At 37.0% G+C, this 17,526-nt stretch overlaps 2 protein-coding genes across 2 annotated transcripts in view; both read left to right on the plus strand.

The window, feature by feature from the left end:
* LOC121896023 overlaps positions 1–17,526 on the plus strand; it is a 119,891-nt gene that overhangs the window by 65,929 nt on the left and 36,436 nt on the right. The window lies entirely within an intron of this gene.
* The window catches only part of LOC121896033, a 142,432-nt gene that overhangs the window by 3,952 nt on the left and 120,954 nt on the right, over positions 1–17,526 (plus strand). The window contains exon 2 of the mRNA XM_042409661.1: positions 12,462–12,561. The gene's annotated coding sequence lies outside the window, so the exon portion shown is untranslated. The remainder of the gene's footprint in view (positions 1–12,461; positions 12,562–17,526) is intronic.

Consider the following 17,526-nt stretch of genomic DNA (forward strand, 5'->3'; position numbering starts at 1 on the left):
ACACATTAATATTACACTTGTTGTGTTCATAAATGTTAGACTGTGTGTATGTATTTATTTAATCTTCATTGTGGGATATCTCCTGGGATATTATACAGTATGTAAAGATTTGTATGAGGTCAATATATTGTGCTACTGACATACTGGAACGTTTGGTTTGTTGGTGTTTAATGTGTCTGAATAATTCCACAGAGGTCATATGGGTCAAATAATGGGGTCAAAAATAAAATTATTCATTCAGTAATGTACCTTTAACCACCACCATCATCATCATCATCATGCTGCAAACAGAGAGAGAGAGAGAGAGGGAGAGAGAAAGAGGAAGAGGAAGGAATGTTAACTTAAGGCATCGTCAGCTTCCTGATTGATCAGACAGACATATAGAGGCAGTTCTCTGACAGTTTGATGATTTTCTGCATCAGGATCAAACTCAGAATGAATATCCACCATGTTCTGTTCTTCTGCTTCTTATCAGGTGAGGACTGATTACCTGACTGTGTCTGTAAAGCTGCAGCACAAACTGCTTCTGGACATTCATTGTGTTCATTTTAACAAATGTCAGATTTGTAACACACAAGTTTTTATGTTGCTGTCATGTTAATTAGTTTTCCTGTCGTTCTCTAAATTATTCTGTTACTAATTACAACATCTCTATAATCTAATCTTGTAATTTAACTAATTTAAACATAATCTAATTTAACTAAACATATGAACCATCCATCATGAATATTTGTTGCTCATTAATGTGTTTGATATTAGAAAGTATGAAAGAAAAACATTGAAAAACAGACGTTACACAGAGACACTGTGACTACAACTGCAGCTACAAGTAGAACAACAGCAACTGCTGTACAGTCAGTGAAAACTTTGCTAATGGCTGCCTCTGTATCATCTCTGCTTCTCTGTGAACTGATGGATTAGCCCTCATTAATCTGCAGTCTGTTTACAGTAAGTCTACACTACACAAAGTATTGATCATCAGTATTCACTGTTCATCTTTCCAACAGCACTGCAGGATGGAAACACTGGACTCGTCAATGCAATACGTGTTTTTGCTGGAGCCGAAGGAGGAAGTGGTTCAATTATTTGCTACTTCACTTCATCTGGGAGCACCAAGTTCTTCTGTAAAGGAGAATGTAAAGAAGAAGACATTCTCATTAAAACAGATGATGTCACAGCTCAGAGTGACAGATACAGCATCAGATATAAAGACGAATCTTCTGGAAGAAGAACTGTGACTGTGTACATCACACATCTGACCAAGTCAGACTCAGGACGGTACAGATTTGGTTTGGGTGGATCTTTGGTCCCAGATGCTTACTGTGACTTTGACGTCACAGTTATAGATGGTGAGTTTCTACTGAAAGTCATAAAACCTGATATATTTACTATGTTCATCCCATTTAATGATTCTGAAGCTTAAGAATAAATGAAGTCAGATAAAATTTAATTAAATTATTGAAGAATGTGAGAAGTTTATGATGTATTGACTCAGTGTATCAATGTTGGATGAAATCATTACTCCAGCAGTCAGACTGTGGTTGAACTGGGTGGCTCCCAGTGTGACTCTATGGATCTGTGTAAATGTGAAGCAGGAAATATTGTGATCAGACTGCAGCATCTTACAGGAAGTACAGACAGTAACTGTTGATTGTTCAACTTTTCAGCTGCAACGTTGGGTCAAAACACCAGTTTCTCCCATGCAGAAACTGTGGGAGGAAGTGTCACACAAGAATGCATCAATACTGTCTATAGAAGCAGGAAGTTCTTCTGTAAGGATGAATGTAAAAAAGAAGAAGACATCCTGGTTGAAACAGAAGAGAACAGAGCTCAGAATGGCAGATACAACATTGAATATAGAGGAGGATCTTTATTTGGACTGTCTGTGACCATCACACAGCTGAAGAAGTCAGACACAGGATGGTACAGGTGTGGTTACGGCAGAGCTTCTTCTCCAGATTCATCCTACACGTTCTCGATCATTGTTGTAGATGGTGAGTTTTATATTTAATTTTCAGTCCACATTCTGTTCAATGAATATCAATTGTTAAATGGTTAATATTATGAAAAGTTGTCATATTTTCATTTCAAATAAAAAAGAATGAATTTTGGGGGTGACCTGATAGCTGAGTGGTTATCACATGGACACTAACGCCCTGAGCAGCCAGTCCTCAGTTTGATTCCCAGCTGGCCGCATGTCATCCCTCTACTCCCCACATGTCCTGTCTCTCTCCACTATCACTATCAAATAAAAGCATAAAATATCCAAGAAATAATCTAAAAAAAAAATAATTTTAAATACAAAATTTAAAGAGCGGATGGAAATGACATGACAGAAACAAATATCTGTTTTTTTGGGTTACAGCCAGAAGTTGATTAGTGACAACAAGAGGAGTGCTGAGGTTGGCGGAGTCATACTAGTTGTCCGAATAACAATACTTTTTTTGTGATTAATAGTACAAATCTTAATCATTTACTTTCTTCTATCTTTTCCAACATCAGTCCCATCAGCCTCCACACCAACAACAACACAGAGTTTAATCTCCAGTTCAGGAAGCTTCACACCTTCATCATCTTTCCCTGAAACCACAGAGCAGTTTACAGGTACAGGACAGTTCATGTCTGTCCATCTGTCCATCACTGTCTCTCTGCTACAAAACGTCCTCTTAAAACAGTCAAATTCAGCATAACAACGTTGTCTAATAAGAATAACAAGATGGTCCAACATGTGTTTCAGCACATAAGACAGTTCAGCACCTAGAAGAAAACATTTCACATTTAATTTTACAATAAATTTCCTTGTTATCTTCATGTCTAATGTTTAAACACATCCTACGTTTCTAATGATGTAAGATAATTATTAACATGTGATGTCAGCACATGACAAGTCAAGAAACATTCAGATCAAAGTCTGAGATGTTTTTCCAACAGGAAGATCTCATTTTTGACAAAGGTTTCCTGTGTAGTTTTCTTGTAAACAAGGTTGTATTTATATTCAGGGTGTCACAGCCCGGCTCATAGGCTGCGACAAAATATGGGAGACCAGACGAGTCTTGTAGCTGAGGATACGTGTTTATTCACAAAATGATAACGGAACAAACGTGGAAGTCAGTAATCAGTAATGTAGGCATGTGTGGATGTGTGCATGTCGGTAACCAAAAAAAACAAAACAGCCGTGCTGCGCCGCTCTCGAAGTGGACGAGGTGCGATGAAGGAGGAGAGGGAGCTCTGTAGGCAGCCAAGCTTTATAGTCATGACCACAACAGGCCCAGGTGTGGCTCATGATGGCAATTATGATCCTCCGCCCTGCCCTGGATCCTGCAAGACAAATAAGAAACCAGCAAGCGGAACGCGGGAGCACCTAGTGGAGCAGAGGGGTCGTCACAAGGGTTACTCACCAAAACATGTTGAGTGTATCCTTTAGGTCCAACATAAGTGTTGAATATGTTTCCTCAATCATAAAATATTTGCAAAGCTGATTATATAAAGTATTTTAAATCTTGCATTGCTTGCAGTCTTCTTCTCTCCTGCTTTTGTTGGTGCATTGCTGTGTTTCTGGGCAGGTTCCTGCATCCTGTAGGTCAGTGGGATGATGTGAAACCACTGGCAGGATTGTGTATCACGTCAACCACGTGTGCACAATGTAGATCTGCATGTAAAAACAAGCTACTTGTGGTCAAAAACACATCCCCCTACTCTCTTTTCCCACATGTCCTGTCTCTCTCCACTATCCCTATCAAATAGAGCCATAAAATGTCCAAAACATATGTTTAAAAAAAGGAATATTGGATACAAAATTTAAAGACTGGATGGAAATGACATGACAGAAACAAATATCTGTTTTTTCGGGTTACAGCCAGAAGTTGATTAGTGACAACAAGAGGAGTGCTGAGGTTGGCAGAGTCATACTAGTTGTCCAAATAACAATACTTTTTAGTGATTAATAGAACATATCTTAATCATTTACTTCATTAACATATTTAATGCTGCATTTTTCTTGTGTAAGTGATGGATGCTGTCAATATGATCTTTCTGTCTAGAGCAGCATCTCATTTCTCTGCATTATTGATTCAGTATCTGATTGTTTCAATGTGTTTTCATTGTTCACGGCTCCAAACACTTCAAAACCAAACCGGACTCTCCGACCTTTTCCAACATCAGTCCCATCAGCCTCCACACCAACAACAACACAGAGTTTAATCTCCAGTTCAGGAAGCTTCACACCTTCATCATCTTTCCCTGAAACCACAGAGCAGTTTACAGGTACAGGACAGTTCATGTCTGTCCATCTGTCCATCACTGTCTCTCTGCAACAAAACGTCCTCTTAAAACAGTCAAATTCAGCATAACAACGTTGTCTAATAAGAATAACAAGATGGTCCAACATGTGTTTCAGCACATAAGACAGTTCAACACCTAGAAGAAAACATTTCACATTTAATTTTACAATAAATTTCCTTGTTATCTTCACGTCTAATGTTTAAACACATCCTACGTATTTAATGATGTAAGATAATTAACATGTGATGTCAGCACATGACAAGTCAAGAAACATTCAGACCGAAGTCTGAGATGTTTTTTCAACAGGAAGATCTCATTTTTGATAAAGGTTCCCTGTGTAGTTTTCTTGTAAACAAGGTTATATTTATATTCAGTGTTATTCACCAAAACACGCTGAGTGTATCCTTTAGGTCCAACATAAGTGTTGAATATGTTTCCTCAATCATAAATATTTGTAAAGCTGATTATATAAAGTATTTTAAATCTTGCATTGCTTGTGGTCTTCTTCTCTCCTGCTTTTGTTGGTGCATTGCTGTGTTTCTGGGCAGGTTCCTGCATCCTGTAGATCAGTGGGATGATGTGAAACCACTGGCAGGATTGTGTATCACGTCAACCACGTGTGCACAATGTAGATCCACATGTAAAAACAAGCTACTTGTGGTCAAAAACTCCACAGGGAACCTTTAAGCTTCTAATACAAGACAAAAGATCCCAGACTTTTAAACTTCTACATATCTCTCCCTTTCTTCCTTCCCAACCAGACTCCTATGTCCCTCAACCAGGTTACTTCTTGCCTCCGGCTGTAATCGTGCCTGTGGTCTTTGTGCTGTTGGCTGTTGTTCTGCTGCTCCTCTACAAACTGAAGACGAGGAGGAACTCTGGTTTGAACACCAGAGGAACCTCAGACAGCAGAAACATCGTGGTGACTTTCAATAACAATGTATGTCTCATTCAATTAAATTCAAAAATACTTTATTCATCCCTCAAGGGGGAAGCACATTTGCAAACAAGTACACATATAAAATTCATTCACACACATTTAAAAATCTACAAAATACAAATATGACAATGTCAGAAAGAGTTTAAACACACAAGTAAGTTAACTCTTACTGTTGGCAGACATTTTTTTTTTTGCAGTTAGGAACAAACAATCTCATGGCTGCAACTACTTCACTACTGTGTACAAAGTATAATTAAATAAAATCACAGTTACTGTTAATAGACCTCTGGCCTGCTGAGTTGTTATCACTAAAATATCAGCAAACAATTGAAGAACACAATATCTGGGCTGTTACCGTGGTTACTGCTGTATTTTAGGTTTGATGTCATTCCTGTTTTATTTTCAGTTATCTGTCATCAATGAGAACCGTCCTGTCATCAATGAGAACCGTCCTGTCAGCAATGAGAACTGTCCTCCAGTCTCCTCGTGTGAAGACAACATCTACCAGAACCTGGATCCAGACAGCAGCGATCTGGACCAAAACTACTCTGCACTCGCAGCAAACAAATGATAATGTTTGGATTTGGATCTGGATTCTGTACTGTGCAGGTTAACATGTGCTGCAAAGTTCCAGTTTGTTCTACTTTCTTTATTCTTTTTGTTTAATCAACAGATATTAACTATAAACATGCTATTTTTCACCTCTATGCTGATGATACACAACTGATCATGTTTCTTCTTACTTGCTTATTCTGAAATGTTCATTCTGTCTTTAAAAAATGTAGATGTTATTTGATATTGTTCTTCTACCCTTTGAGCTAAATCTGTCTCCTAGAAATTATGTTCATATTTGACTAAATTGCATATTACAGTGCATTTAAAAAATATTCAGACTCTACTTTTTTCACATTTTGTTATGTTGCAGTCGAATGCTAAAATCATTTAACCCTCCTATTGTGTTAGGGTCAAATTTAACTGGTTTTCATGTTTAGATGTGTGAAACATACTTTTAATTTTTCTGATCAAAACAAGGCTTCATTACATTTTCTACAATGGCCTACTGATTACATTTTATGTTGTTAATGTTAAATTAAATTTTAATTTTACAGCACAGACACTACTGAGCCTTTTTCACAATAACATCTGTACTGTCACTAAATCTCAATCTGTCATCAAACACAGTTCCCAAGTATTTGTAGGTCTGGAGAAGTTCAACACTTACTGAAGTCAAGAATGATTGTTGGATCTGTCTGTGTGTTCTAGTGAGATTTCTATTTCTTTAGTTTTGGACACATTTAAATCTAAAAAGGATCTCAATCTTTAGACGGCACATGACTGCTGCTCCAGCAGCAATAGGAAGGTCTGTGTCCACCATAGTGAATCATTTTATAGCCAGTATGTGTGTACCGTATTTCCTCTAATAGTGGCTGGTTGTCAATTAAAAGCCAGGTCTCCAATAATGGCAAGGGTTTGGTCGACACAAACAAATAAAAGCAGGCCCCAAAAAGAGGCCGGGGTTGATAAAAAAGGTGGATAAACTCCTGGTGCCTGTTATATAATGTGCATGCCAGTTAAGCATAATAGTTACCTGGATGTAGCTCCAGTTCTATGAGTACATGTGTGGTAATGCAGTGACAAAAATTTAACAGAGCAAACGGAAGCAGATCAGGCAGCGAGGAGGCTTTGTACTAAAATATGAGCAAATATACTTAGGGTTAGGGTTATACAGAGGGAATTATAAATAAAGGCCTCTCTCTTATATAAGTCTACTTCCAATAAAGGCCAGGTACCCTCTGCAGTTGAGGTAATCAACTATTAGTGGAAATATAGCAGCACTTAGACACAGAGAGCTTTAACATTTGATTCAAATTGTTGTTGCATCATACATTTTCCGGCCTGTAAACATTAAGTGTCATTTTATAATGTGAAAAAAATGGGAAGCTTTTAATGAGGTTTATCAGAACTTCTTTAAATTCTTGCTAAATTCACTTAAAGGACTCAGTTTCTTGACAGTGTGGAGCTTCAGGAACCCAGTCTCTTTATTCAGAAAACCTCTTCTGATACTCTTAGATCATATAATTAATTTCATATCCCCATTTTCATGGGTGACGTGCTGTTTGTCCACATTTGGCCAGTTTGTACTGTAACAAACCAGTTAAGACAACAGAAAGCAGAACCCTCATGCAGACACTCTGACAGGCTGGTTGAGTGAAAGACAGTTTTACTTTTAAATTCAATAAACAGACTTCTAGTTGACAATCTCAACTCAAGGCAGTGAAGCAGGAAGGCAGGTAACCACAGACACACAGCAGGTCAAACTGGATCAGCACAGCAGCTTTGCAACACAGAGGATCTGGAAAACTGGTAGTGACCATATGACCATGTTTATTTTGCTCTGATCCTCTAATGAATGATTACATTTGACCTACTTTAGCTAGGTTAAGTTTGGTTTTACTGTTTTCTTGACCGAATCTTTTTCATTTCCCAACACACTAAAAGAATTAATTTCAAGTCAGCTTCAAATCAGTGTTCATATCTGACACTTTCAGAGTTTTAATAAATGCTCTCGGTAGATGTATTTCTTAGGCAAGTAAAGTCTACATATGTATAAACCACCATAAATCTCAAATTAAAATGCAAATAGCTGTGTTACAAAAAAGAGAAAAAAGCTGTATAAACAGATAAGGAATGATAGTAATATAAATATGTCTTCATAGGAGAAGTTATAACAAATAATGGGAATTAATAAAATGTCTTTATACCTTATAACTATATATTAAATGTTTATATGGTGCTCATAAAAGGGGTAAAGTGATTATCCTTATCTTCAGTCAGCTTCATCATGAAACCACTGATCTACACATATCAATATTACACTTATGTTCATATAGGTTAGACTGTGTGTATGTATTTATTTCATCTTACATTTAGATACATTTACATTTTTCATTTAGCAGACACTTTTATCCAAAGCAACGTACATCTGAGACTGATACAACACAAGCAGGGATCTAGTCAGGAGAGAACAACGTGAGTGTTTGTTTCTATATATTGTGTAAAACAATAATTAGTGTTTTTCACAGAGCTGTAACAGAATACACATGGCACAAATGACAGAGAGCATAAAAATATAGAACAAGGATTCTGTGACACCAATTTCATGTGATCTCACTAAATGTGTTTTTTGTCATCACTCACTGTGTTAAATGCTTTTCAGGAGGAAAGAAGTCCGGCTCCACCACCACCAGAGGTAAATCTATCAGTTAATCTACTATTCCAGTTTCAGACCAATGATAATGATACAAATCTTGTACATCACTTGTGGATCCTCCTCTTTTCAACAGTGTGAGGCTGACTGACATGTGATAAGAACAGAGGCCACTAGAGGTCGCTGCTCCGTCACTTTTCACTTCTATAATGTGTTCCATGTGAGATGACTGACTGAAGCTGTGTTTTTCTAACAGGAGCAGACCCTTATGTAGCAGGAACCGGGTCCATCAAACAATCAGTAACAATTACTTCATCAGTTTCTGGGAGAACTTTTGTCCCTCTGAGATTAGTTTGAACTTTCCTCTTGCTCGACTCACAATCTGTTATTTACTCACCTTTTCCTACTTAGACAGATTATTTATGTTTGATAAATGCTGTTTGCTATTGATCCATTTCATTTACTGATATGTAAGATGTTCTAGTCTTTGTTTTAGATTATTTCTTTTGAATGATTTGATCAGTGATATAATTACTGTATTAGACTCATATTGATGATTGCATTTTATTGACTGCTTTTCACTTGTTCTCTAAAGAATAATTTAGTTTCAGATTGTTTTAAGTTAAATGTTTCAGTTTCACTGTTTTGATTTTCATTTAAACATTTAGTTTGATCGCATTTTATTTATTCAGTTTATATTTTTATGCCGCATCTTGATTGTTCATTTTGAATTGATTTAAGAACATATTTACATCTTGATTTTAACCTTTAAGTTTTCTATCATTTGCATCTTTAATAATTGATTGATTCAACTTTGATTGAGTCAAACTCTGTAGAGTTTTTATTCCATTGATTAAGATCTGTATTGTATTATGGATAATGTGACCAATATATGGTTAAAAAATAAAATACGTTAATACTACAGTATAAAGTAAGTGGTATTTTGATTTCATCATATAGCATTTGGCAGTGATTACATTTCACAATTAGGTATTAGGTTGGTTGATCCTCACCTCAACTTTGACAATCATATCAGCAACGTTACTAAAATAGCCTTTTATCACTTGAGAAACATAACAAGAGTCAGACCCTACCTCTCCCTAGAGGATGTTAAAAAACTGACTCATGCCGTTGTACTCTTATGGTTAGATTATTGCAACACACTTTCTACTGGTTTGCCAAAAAAAAAAAAACTATTGATCAACTGCGACGCATCCAAAACTCAGCAGCAAGAATTCTAACAAAAACCATTAAAAGAGGTCACATTACTCCCATGTTCGCACTGACTTCCAGTAATGTTGAAGATAGATTTTAAAATTCTTTTACTTGTTTTTAAAGCTCCGAATGGGCTAGCACCTTCCTATCTGACAGATCTCCTGTTGGAGTACGTTCCAAATCGCTCCCTCAGATCGCATGGTGCCGGTCTGCTGAGGGTGCCACCGCCGAACAGCAAGAAGTATGGCGATGCTGCCTTCTGTTGTTATGCACATGTTATGCAGGATTTGGAACATGCTCCCCCCTCCTCATCTTAGACAAGCGACCTCGCTTGACAGTTTTATGAAGCCCCTTACGAAAAAAGCACATGTGAAATTCAGTCTTTCACATGTGAACTGAGACATTTCACATGTGAACTGAGACATTTCACATGTGATGTTGTGATTTCACATGTGAACTTAAAATTCACATTTTGAAATCACATGTGTATCTTAAAATTCACATGTGAAAAAGACAACATGTTTTCAGCTTTACATGTCATTGCAAACTTTACATGTGAAAAAGATAATGTCACATGTGAAGTGAAACATTTCACATGATGTTGTGGTTTCACATGTGAACCTAAGTTTCACATTTGGAAATCACATGTGTATCTCAAATTCACATGTAAAAAAAAAAGTTTTTAATTTTATATGTGAATCCAAACTTAACATGTGAAAGGGATAAAGTGATGTGTGAAATGAAACATTCACATGTGATGTTGTGATTTCACATGTGATAAAGACATGTTTTGAATGCAAACTTTTATATGTGAAAATCACCATTTCCTATGTGAACTGACACATCTCACAGATTGATTTCACATGTAAACTCAAGAGCTTTTCCTTCCATATAAACTGAGACATTTCACATGTGACATGATTTAGAATGTTATAAAAAACGTGTCAAGTTTCAAGAGGAATTTAGATTTTTGGATTGAAAAGGTACTCTTTGTAAAATGTTCTCTTCCTGGACATTTTGCTAACGCCACCTAAGTGTATTGAGTGTATTAATAAAAGTATTGAGCCAAGGAGCTCGCGCTTCCCGCCCATACACTCTGGGTTCCCCATGCTGCCTTCAGGACCTCACGGAAATATTACAGCTATCGAGTGTAATACATAAATGATCATAAACGTGAACAACAACTGTCTCACAAACGCATGTATTACTATAATATGTGAGATGTCGCATTTATAAGCTGTAAATAACGTATCCCATGTCCGTTTCTGATGTTCACTAAGGAGCAATAGGGTAGGTTTATTTTTGTAATACCGTTTATATATTCCGTAGTTACATGTCTGACTATTTATTTCATTTCATTTAATCCAAGTTAGTAAAATCTGCACCCAAAAATACTTTACATAACACGTTTATTATCCTCTGCAAGTAAACGTGAGACAAGCTCTTGATGAAGACAAATCTTGGATGGTGCACATGAATGCATCGTCATCTTTGACCGTTGGAAGCAGATTGACGTCACAGACGAAGACAGAGAAATGGATCGGGACGCAGTGATTTATCGGTTCAACGACGACCAAATCAGTATATTTAAAGAAAAATGTGTATCAAAGAAGAAAATGCTGAATGACTCTGACATGATTGGGCTGTTGGAGCGCAGCTCCGCCGACAAGGGGAGGATGGCGAAAATACCCAGCAACGGTAAGTTACTGGCAGTGAGTGGTGAGTAACTGATAACTTAAAACTAGCTTAACGCTAACGTTACTTTGACACCATGCCAGCTAGCTAGTTAGATGCTAATAGTTGTAACATTAAGTCGTATGCTTTTATAAGTACATAAATTTGTTGTTTTGTCACGTTTTTTGCCACGTTTAATTGCTTGTTCAGTGAAATCATTCGTTGCATAGCTTCATCTGTGAATTTAGCACGGTGTAACGTTACGTCGACGTTAACTTTAAGTTACTCCGTGATTTGCACAACGTTATCATTAATGTACAGATTCTAAGTACCATTGAAGAACCTCAGAAGGAAAATCAAAAGGCATTTTTTAACTTAACCTACCTGTTATCCAGCAGCAGAAATTATTTCTTCCACCTCATTTTACTCTCTCTCTCTCTCTTCTTTCTTTTGAGTATATAAATATAATAACGTCTCAACTCAACCGGTCAAGGCAGATGGCGTCCACCTAGAGTCCGCTGCTGCTGTATGTAGTTATAGTTTTTAAGTGCATGATCGCAAACGTGATCATTTACGACGTGAGATACAGTTGAGTTATGATTGAAATAGGGTGGGATTGATAAAAATCATATACATGTTTTTAATAAAGTATTTTTGTTTTCTTTTTTTTCTATTGTCATTATACTAAATAACTAAGACTCAGTGTTTGCCTATGGCTGCAGATTTGTGGTGATGTGTGTCCATCCTAACAATAGTATAATCTCACTGAGAAGCGTTTTGTCCATTTGTTGAGAGTTCAGCCTTTTCAGAGCTATGATATAAGCAATGTTACTTGCTGAAAGGACAAAGATTCATCAGCACACACTTTGATCTATATTCCATTTCCATGTAATGGTCCACAATTTAAAAGTTTTTTCTTATTATTTGTTATTTCATGTATGTAATCTTTGTTCATTGTATTTCCAAATTTTGATTTTTTTTCTCTGATCTGGCATGTCTCAGGTAGGGGTTGAAATTGAAATAGTCTTTGTATTTTTACAAAACCTGTGCAACATCATTATCCTGAAACCATTTACAGTGCTTTCCTCTTGTGATATGAATCTTATTTTCTTTCTTGCAATATTTGTCTTTCTATTTTGACAGCTCAAGTGTAAGGGCACTTTCCAGGCACTGCAGAGGCAGACATAAAGGCCTGCATGGCTCAGAAGCTTAAAGACCTGAGGGTTAAAAGCCGGAGTCAGGGGTAAGCTTAATTCACCAATAGTTACCTTGCTACAGATACTTTAATCACAGTGTCATCATTGATACCACTTGTCATTGATTTCTTTCATTCCAAAATAATGTGAGATGCTAGGGTTTTCTGTAGATCAACATAAGGTATTACCTAACATATAGTGGGATTTGATTAATACTGAACTCATCAGAGGAAACAACTCAAAACCTACTTCTATGACCTTTTTACCTCTATGATTTGATCCCTTCTCTAGGATTTTATTTACTTTTACTCTTTTACTATGTCTTAATTGATGTTTATCCCGTTTTAATATGTGTATGAATGTGTATGAAAATGAAAACCAAACACAGCATGAGAGAAAGAGAGCTGCCATCAAAACTTTGTCATGAGTCTAAACTGCAACTGTTTTGCAAACTCCTGTTAAAAATAAAGAAAAGCACAAATAAACAGATTGCAGGATAACAGAATTTGTAATGCCTTCAAATGTCCTCTGTTTTAATTGGCAGAAGGTCGGCATCCAGGCTTCCAGGCTCACAGCTCACTGAGTGAGAAAGACACGAGAATGAAAATCAAAGACAGAGTGAGAAAAAAAGAAATGAAACAATTGAATGGGAGAGAGTAACCTAACTTCCCTTTATGAAGTAATGTCTAGTTGTTGAGAAGGGTGGTGACGAGGATTCACTGTGAGCTTGTTTTTCTTCTTAAGAATTACTTTCAACGATTGATGTCTAGTTCCCCTCTCAGGTTTAATCCCAACTGCCCTGGAGCAGCGCGGGGGGGGGGGCACCCAAATGGCTTATAAAAATGTATTCTGTATGACAAACTTCTCTTTCAGTTTATTAAATCCCTGCAGCATCTGATGGAAGCAGAACAGTTAATAATAATAATAATAATAAATTAATTTAATTTATATCACACTTATCAAAACAAAGTCACAAAGAGCTTCACATAATCACATAAAAACACACATAAAAATAAAAGAGCTAAATGAACAACATAAAAAGCCAGCCTAAAAATACTAGAAGTTGTTAAACAGAATAAAACTAGAATAAGGTGAAATCATGGAAGTTGGTGCGATAAAAGTACATTTTGAGCTTAGATTGAAAAGAAGCCACTGACTCAGCCGGCATTATTTCCTCAGGCAAGAGGTTTTTCAAAGCTGTTGTCTTCAGCCGGGAGTCTGGAACCGATAGAAGGCCCTGCTCAAGGATCTCACAGTGTGAGCAGGGTTGTACAGAGATATAATGAGGAGTCAGACCATTCAGTTCTTGAAAGTGATTATAAGAACCTTGAAATCAATTCTAAAACGTACTGTAAGCCAGTGTAAAGAGGCTAAAACTGGGGTGATGTATTCAAACCTGTTTATACTGGTTAAAAGCCGGGCAGCTGAGTTCTTCCTTCATCATGAAGAGTTTGGTCATGTTAGCTTGTTTAGAAACAGCTCCAAAGACTAATAACAGTGATAAGATAGTAAATTCAAATTCAAATTCAAATAAGCTTTATTGGCATGACAGATTAGAAACCTACATTGCCAAAGCAGTACAGAAAATTACAAACAATGACAGATGATTAATAATTATACAATAATACATAAAACAATAATATTAAATACAATATAATAAAAGGCATTTTTACAGATGTAATCATACAGAAACATTTACTATAGAGTTTATTTCTCTCAGATTATGACGAGATTTAATATATTTTGCAGCTATTACTGCACATTGACTTTTCTCCCCACATAAATAGGACAGTTTCTGAAGATCAGGGAGGTGGATAAATTCAGGATATATATGATTTATTTTTTCCAAAGAAAACCTTTTTCAAATCCTTATATTTGTCACAGTATAATAGGAAGTGAGATTCTGTCTCAACTTCTCCTTTATGACAAAGTGAACACAGCCTGACCTCCCTGAGGAGCCTGTTCTGCCTGTGACGGCCTGTTTCTATGGCCAGGCTGTGTCCACTCAGTCTCTATGTTGTCAGCGTTTTTCACAGAAAGTAACTTTCAGGAGAGAAGTTCCTTGTACGGTAGACGCCACTGAGCATGTGCAGGAACGATGACAGGACTTTGCACTGAAGTTCTTTGAGAAATTTTAAATGTAGCACAAAGTCAAGACGTTGTGATATGTAGCTGTTTGTACACACAATCATATTGTTGGAAAAGTGAAAAAGAAAAAGTATTTAGTTTGTGGTTGCCCTTTAAAGTTGTAATGCCTCCATTTTTCACCAACAATTTTTGTTTGTGTTGGACTTTGGGGTGCAAGTACAGTATGTGGCTACTTCCTGGAGGTAATACATGCCAGTCAGTCAGCAGCTACCACGTCTTGAAACTGAAGAACCTTAAAGTGTTCCTGACGGCCGCTAGCTGCTCCAACTGACTCCCATTCAAAAAGCCTCAACTTCTCTCTAGAAATACTAAGTCAGTCATTGTTTTCAAGGAGCCTTTATGGTCTGAATCTCTAAATTCAGACCCTCTAATAAGTGTGCTGGTGGTCATTTTGGGAATTATTGCTCTGTTAATAAGATCTGAAGACTTATAGTAGCTTTGATGTCTGCTGTGTGGGTGTTAATTGACAGCTGTGATTGACAGTTGGCTCCAGGACTCACACTGAGTCAGACAATATTTCACTAAGTTTAATGTTACTTGATGACGATACCTGCAACAGAATTGGCACTAAAGAATTGTTTGCTTATTTTTTGACAGCACAATTTTACACAGCCACAAAATGTGAACAAGTTCACACGTGCTCCATTGTGCATTTATTTCTGAAACGACTACAAACTTGTAAATATTTTAAATTTCAAATAAAAGTCAATGGAAACTGAAATGTATTACAAGAAATCTACCACATGACCTGTCTCTCAAAATGATGTAACATAGATGAGGTCTATAAAGCCTGGGATCTGCATGTTTCAGGCTTGATCAGTTTAACTGTTTTTATAAAATTGGAGTAATGTTGCCTTTGTGCTGTAAGCTGTGGTGCAGTGTGGCTCTTTTAAAACACCTCGCAACATCTACAAATTTTGTATCAGGATTTGACTCAGACTTTGGTTTGTAGATCAATGCTAATTGTTTTTAGATGTATGACGTGAAAATGCAAATGTGTGTTTAGTTTAGTCTGATGGAACCCATCCTGAATACAGTGAAGGCCTAAAGTTTCATTTTTGTACAATAAACTATGTGTTAATGTAGCTCTGAACAACAGTTCCTTTGTTGTGATAGCATCTTACTTTACACTTAAAAAATTAACCAAAACCAACTATGTTTGTCAAAGCTTCCTAATTTCCCAAACCCTTTCTGTGCTACAAGTATATAGTTCATTATTTTAAAGGCCAAGTTATGTCCTAAAACAGGTGGGCACTGATGTTTCAGGAAGTATGACTGAAACAGGGGGGAATAGTGCATTTTCTGCAATAGTGCATTTGTTATTGTTAGTAATGAATTTAATAAGATCCACCAGGATAGTATGACTTTTTTATGATTAACATTTTATTGAAATTTCAGATGGTGCACAAGCATATATGTTGATAAGGATGGTTAGACATCCAGCAGCATCAGTGTTTATACTAGTATGGAAAGTGTGAGGATATCCGCAGTACATATTGTCCACTATCAAAGAGAAACAAAGACAGACCACAGAGGCAAAGAGGCAAACCGCCAAACCAACAGAAACAGAACTGAGAAAACAAAAAAAACAAAACAAAACAAAACAAAAAAACCCACATGAAACAAAACTATATCATAGCACGTTGCATACTCAGCGATACTGGGCACAGCGTTGATAATGAAGGGGCACTAATATGAACCCCCGCCATAGATGAAGAAAAGGCTGACATGCAAGGAACCGAGGTAGTGATACTGAGAGGTACATGTAAACTTCTGGGACCCTGTGCCCCATCCTGTCATGTCCCTTAGTCCTACCCCCTAATGGCAGCTAGGTAACATTCCCATTTCAGATTGAATCTCTCCACCCTATTCATGAGTCTGTATGACAAGCCTTCCAGTGCTGCTAGCCTACCCAACTGGTTTTGCCATAGATTGATAGAGGGGGGTAATAATAAGTGTACGGCCCAGCATCAATGCAGTCTGCATCAGACTGCATTGATGCATCATGGGATGGAAGATCCTCGAGTAAGGAGGGGTTAGGATGACATGACTTTAAAACCAGCAGATTTTTTAACTTTCACATCCTCAAATGTAAGATCACATTTTTTCAGTGGAAAATGCCCAGAAAGAGGAAACATGCTGACAGATAATCTATATAAATATTTATCTGTATCTGTATAAACCAGATATCCCTGAAGCTTTCTGCTTCTGTCAGCATCTTTCCTCTTTCTGGGTATTTCCCACTGAAAAAATGTGATCTTACATTTGAGGATATTTGTAGCTCTTTGAGTCTTGCATATGATCCCTGAAGGGCACGTCAGATACAATATCTTTTTATTTGGTTTTATTCATTTTTTTATCTTTATTTAACCAACCTGGTTAAATAAACCAACCAACCTGGTTAAATAAAGGAGGAACTGTGCTGCCCTCCAACACATCTGTCAGGCTCTCACGTGTGCAGAAATTCACTACCACTGATTGTGAAACAAAAACTGGTGGTTTTAACAGAATATGTACAAGCTGGAGGTACTGGAATATGTTGTGTGGTTACATACATTTAATTTTCCCCCACATAAGCTTTGTGTCATAAACTGCGAGGTCCATTATTAGAAATAAACGGATGTTTGTGGGTAAGTAGAACAGATTTTGTCAGTTTGTCCGTCAATCACATCACATGTTGTTTTCAGCATCAGTGAGCTGTAGTTTTATCAGCACAGACAGCAACAATACAACACAGTGGCTGCATCCCAAGTCTCTTAAATTGCATCCACGTTTCCCTCACTTGCGTCTTTTCCTTGCGTCTTAGTCCTTCCTGCTGTGGATGCAAGTAGAGATGCAAGGAAACCAAGCGAGGAGAGAAGAAA

Source organism: Thunnus maccoyii, chromosome 4 (assembly GCF_910596095.1).
Source record: "Thunnus maccoyii chromosome 4, fThuMac1.1, whole genome shotgun sequence".
Classification (NCBI taxonomy): domain Eukaryota; kingdom Metazoa; phylum Chordata; class Actinopteri; order Scombriformes; family Scombridae; genus Thunnus; species Thunnus maccoyii.